Genomic DNA, 5,904 nt, shown 5'->3' on the forward strand with positions numbered 1-5,904 from the left:
ATTTCCCTAATACTCAGGTTTAGTCCCTTTTGAGTGAGCCTCAATTTTCATGACAGATAACATTTTTCTGCGAGGACATAAAAGACTTTCAGGAATTTCACATAATTTCTGGAACGTTTACAATATATATTTATAAAGACATAACATAAAGAAGGCTTAATGTTACTTCTTACCTGACAATGCTTCCCACGTAATTTAACATACCGAATAAGCCTAACTAGCTTAATATCTCTCTTTGAGGCACTTTAGGACAAAATCATCTTCTTTTCCCTTAACAAGATTTATTTCCTTTCCTCATACCTTCTTCTACTAAAAACACACGTGTTAATTTTCCTTGTATACTGAAATGTTTCCCTTATTATTTCTAGTGGCTTTAATTACATATATATTATAGTTTTTAGCCCTAAAAAAACCTTAATCTCTAGTGAAAACCAAGAAACAAGCAATTTGTGAACTGTTTGTCATACCAGCATTTCCTGATTGGCAAACTCATGAATACATCTCATAACCTGTAGAAACATACATTTTCTCTTCCAATAAACCCAACCATCTTTAGTTTTTCTCTAGTAAGAAGACAAAGTAGGTAAGCTTAGACTTGCTTAGCAATTAATGTTTTAGTATTTTATCTTAATTGAAAATGATCTGGATATTCAATGAGTTCTATTATTTAAATTAATTTAGAAAAACTCTAAAGTTTTGAGTTACCAAAAATCTGGAGAACCTATTTTTAAGTAGACATACGATAAAACATAATTATTCTTAAAGAGTTCACCTGAGAACTCTTATCCTGTTTGTCTCTATTTTATTAATTATGACAATATCATCATATCAAGTTAATTTTCTTGTTGACAAATGTTATAACAGAGATAACCATAAGTTTATCGGCTTTCAGTATACCTAGGATTAAAAGTATTATACTTAACGTTGATGACTCTAAAGACATGCCTGTATTAATAAAACCAACAACTTAAAACTTATTTTCATTCATGAAAGATTAATCCTAGATCACATAATCCTTTAAAACATTGGGGTTGGTTTTTTGCTACATTTAGAAATATTTGATTTGTAAGTGTTTACTTTTAAGTCAAATAGAGCTCTTTTACAAATTAATTTTGATAACATCAGCAGTCAAGGCAACATGGCCTGTGTTTGCATTTCAAGGACTTAGTAAGAGTTGTAACTTCAAGTTTTCTCCCAGGGGTAGTTTTGTTCTCTCTGGGTCAGAATTTTGAAAAGATGTTTTATTAAGCCAGCTGTCTTTTTTGGGGGGTTGGGGGTGGAATTAGGTTTGTTTGTTTGTTTGTTTTAATGGAAGTACTGGGGATTGAACCCAGGACCTCGTGCATGCCAAGCACACACTACCACTGAGCTATACCCTCCCCACCTCAAGCCAGCCTTCTTTAACTGCACATGCTAAAACCAGTTTTGGAATGTCAAAAGAACTCCATTCTGGCCATTTTAGGGTTAGATAACTACTTGCAAGTATTGGCTTGGTAACAATTATCCATGAAGCCAGCAGGAGTTCCAGTGGGTGGGCAGTTCCAGTAGGTACCTATCTGGGAGCTGGTAGGCTTTAGAAGCATCATTTCCCACGTTTTTTGGGGGTTTTTGTTGTTGTTGTTGTTGTTTTGTTTTTTACAGTTTCATTTTATGATAAAGTATAAACCTTTCCAATTTTAAGCCACATTAAAAAAAAAAAGTCAGTCAACCTAGTTCACTCCAGAGTTCCTTCTAGCCCTTTCCTGCCTAGAAATTTCTTCTAGGTCCTTTGCCTAAAAATTCCACCTAGGTCCCTGCCTAGGAATTTCCCCCAGGTCTTCTGCCAAGGAATTCTCCCTAGGTCCTTTTCTCCTGGGTGATGAACTGTTACCCATTTAAAACTCCAAATCTTAAGATAACAGCTCAAATAAAAGTCATGGACCATCACTTAATAAAAGGATATCCAGATAGCAGGAAAAAGTCACCGAAGCCCCTGAAGAGTGCTGTGAAGCCCAGGAGGGATGGTGGGGCGGCAGGAAGGGGAGTCCTCAGAGGGCTTGGTACCAAGTGCCAGTATAAAGTAAAATCCAAGCTGTTTTAGTTAGCATAAAATTCAAGTTAAATAAATCATCTATAAGCCAGGATGACTTCCCCACACCTCAATATGTGAAAACTTCCATTAGAATGTTGAAAGAAATTGCCATTGGGGGCAAAACTGATTTTTTTCCACAAGGAAAGGAGGGAAAACAATCAAACTTCTATCAGACCAGTCAGAAATTGCTTGCCCATCAATTACTTACAGCTTACAGAATTGTGAAATAGTTCCCATTTCAATTTGAATCGGCTAATTAAAGGAAGAGTGTGCCACAGGCACATTTTTCTCTACACATAGCAGTCTTGAAAACATGGGTGGGCTTATGGAATTTTTTTAGTCTATTTAATGTAATTTTTTTAAAAGAAAGATATCCCTCCCAATTTTTTAAAAGGACCATTGCAAAGCACTTTGAAATATTAACATCCCCTGAAGTGCTTGGTAGGTGATTTGGTTTGCCAGCACATTTTAGAAACATGTGGTTAATGTGAGGCATACCTGGCTCCTGTTTCTCCACCATATTTGACCTAATTAATACTGTCCTTCTTCCCATTGCTTAATCAATCCTCTTTTTCAAACCTTGGCACAGAAGCTACCTGTACTTTAACAGCCATCAAACTGCAGAGTCTCTAGGTGGTTACTGAGACAGCAAGCTTCAGGGATAAATTTCTTCTCACCTTCTGTTTCCATGGAATTGAGAGTCTAAGGCCAGAGTCATTGCTGCTGGGCAGGACTGGGCAGGGCTGGAGCTGATGGCACAGGTGAAGGTAGCAACAGCCGCTTGGGCACCTTCTCCGGGGTTGCCTCCTACATCTCCTTCCCATAGTCCACACCCCTGTCACCTGATGCTGCAGCTCTGCACTGGCCAGGACAGTGATCACATAGACCTAGTTAAATTTACACTAAATAAAAATCCAGTTCCTAGTTGTAATACCCACATTGCAGATGCTCAATACCCACATGTGGTTAGTGGCTACTGGGTCAGATAGTACAGATACCAAACATTTCCATCACCGCAGAGAATTCTCTGAAACAGCACTGCTGTAGATGACCACTCCCTCCCTCCATCTCAGATTTCTCTCCCATTCCTTTTTCTGCTTGCCATGCTTATTCCAAAAAAAAATGTCAAGTGTCTGACAAAGACTCTTTGATCAAACTCTAGTTAGGCTTTTCTGAGCCCTATTCTCTATTAAGCCTCAAACTTGGGTTTCTGTATCTGTCCTTGCTAAGTCCAGTTTTAGAAAAAATCCTAAATCAGTTTAGAGAGAATTTTGCACCCTTGGTATTTGATCAGTCCCTAGCCTGACCTCAACAAGAATCCTATTAAGTCCATTTGGTAAGAATCCCCCCTTACCCTTGATTTCTTCTCTTAGTAACTTTCCATCCACTAACCCCCTCACTCTGCTTGATGGCTGTAAATTCCCAGTTGTCCTTATTATATTTGGAGTTGAGCACATATCTCTCTCCCCTGTTGTAATGTTCCTATAGCATTAGTCCCAAATAAAGTCTTCCTTACCATTTTAACAGGATTCAGAATAATTTTTTCTTTAACACCTCTTCTATGAAACCTTCCTTCTTGCCCCAAGGAGAAATTAATTCTGTCCTATGTTAGCAACATCTCAATTCCTCTTCTAAAGCCAGTATCATGTGGTATTATACTCATTCATGTATCTGTCTTCCCTTTTGGATTGCTGAACTCTCATGAAAAGTGTAGTTGAGTACAATGATTAACAGTGCACCTGAGTCAATATGCTGGGCTCAAAGCCTTCTAATGGCACTTAGTAGCTGTGTGAGGTTAGGCAGGTAACTTTGTCTCTAAGCCTCCATTTTCTCATCTGTAAAATGGGGATAATAAAGGTGCTCCTCTTATAACGATTAAATGAGATAACCCTATCAGACAGAGGGTAACTACCTCAAGCCCCAGTCTCTGTTTGCCTCCATACCTACCAGTTGAAGACAGAAGCATAAGATTTTCTCTGTAGGTCTAAATATCAATTCCTATTTCTTCAATATCCAGTTGTAAAAAGTTGTACTTGCAGCCTTCCCTTGACACTTCTATTGGAAAGAAGTCACACTGATTAATCTTTTTTTTTTTCATTCTATGTAGTCAAATTAAGCTCCCCAACACATCAACAAAACACCCTGTTGAAAAGACATAACTGAGTTTATTCTTATTGCAGTGAGGAAGAATACCACCTTGGCAGAGCTGTAGTACTAGCCCAGAGGTGGTAGGACAACTGACAATCTGAAGAACGAATGGTTGGGTGCAGGGGTGTCTTTCAATGTGGAAGTAGGAGTTGGTTAGAATTGGGCAAGGGTCATGATATAAAGTTTAGGATTGGAGGACACAGCAAAGCAAGGATTCTGAGGCCAAGGGTTCTAAGAGTCTTGGAGTGTACAGAACTGTCAGTAATGCTTTCTACTGAAGAGTTGATGGTTCTTTCAGGAAGTTCCTAAAATGAGTAATGGGTTTATTTGCATTTTTAACTTCCAGGCAAGAGTGTTAATAGTTGTCATGTTTGTGTAGACAGTAAGCTGTGTGTGTGTAGGAGGTGTCAGTTCTCGTGCTTTTTAAAAAGCTAGAAAGTAAAATTAATGGAAATATTTCCAGGATTTTGAAGTCACTTATCCCTGTAGACTGAGTTTAAAATGGAAGCATATTATTTTATTAACTCAGAAAGTAAGATGAACTTTCAACAGAAGCCCCGCTCCTAAGTTTACTTGTTTTTTCCCACTAACCTTTCATCTCAGCAGAGTGCAACCAGTCTTGTGAGAAGACAGAATTAAGAATGTTCATTCTCCTGCCTGATACCTCAAGTGGCCTTGGGGACAAAAATTCCCTGGTTAGATGGCATGGAAAATTTTCTTTCCAGATTGAGATAGATGCTACCTCTTGGAGAAGGGACACTTCTGAATTTAATCATCCATAGATAGCACATGCAATATTAAGAAATAATTATTCTGACACTTGTTAAAACAGTATGACAGACTTGATCCAGGACTATTGCAGTAGGGACATTACAACAGGGGAGAGAGACTGCACTCAACTTCAAACACAATAAGGACAAGTGGCTGGAAAAATCACTGAGAGGAGATACCACAGGTTGGGGGATTGTTGTTAAAGCAACACAGGATTCTTGCTGAAGGCAGGCCAGCGTTTGATCAGATATCAAGGATGGGGAATTTTCTCTAAACTGACTCAGCAGGATTCTTGCTGAGTTTACTCTTACCCCATTAGGAAAGGTACTACTGGGGGAGGATATAGCTCAGTGGTAGAGTGCTTATCTAGCATGCACAAGGTCCGGGGTTCAAACCCCAGTACCTCCATCAAGAGATAAGTAAATTAAAACACCTAATTACCCTCCCGAAAAAATAAAACAAAGCGGGAAGAGCACTACTTAGAATTAAGACTAAAGAATAATTTCTTTCTAGAAGGGGAATGATAAAACACAAAAACTGGGGCACCCAGGGAGATTGCTGGAGAGCGCAAGTGGGAGGCATGATTAAATGCAAAAGGGATTCTCATTTATGATACTCTTAGTGAAGTGTTACGTGGAGGCAGGAGAAAAATAAAGATGACCTCTCAACGGCCCTTCAAAAGTATGGAGCTTTCTCCTTCAGGACTGAAAAAAATATAGGATTTTTTTAGAAAACCAAAACGTAAATAAACGGCTCGTTCAAAGGTAAGAAATAGGCTCCTTTGGATGTGACCGCTGCTCCAGACTGGGGAAAACCCTAAAGAGCAGCGGAACAACGCCGGGTCCCAGTCAGCTGTGCACTACATGTCCCTACAAGCACCGCGGTGAGGGCGGGGCTTGCTGGCCGTTATGACC

Source organism: Camelus bactrianus, chromosome 16, assembly GCF_048773025.1.
Source record: "Camelus bactrianus isolate YW-2024 breed Bactrian camel chromosome 16, ASM4877302v1, whole genome shotgun sequence".
In the NCBI taxonomy this organism is placed as follows: domain Eukaryota; kingdom Metazoa; phylum Chordata; class Mammalia; order Artiodactyla; family Camelidae; genus Camelus; species Camelus bactrianus.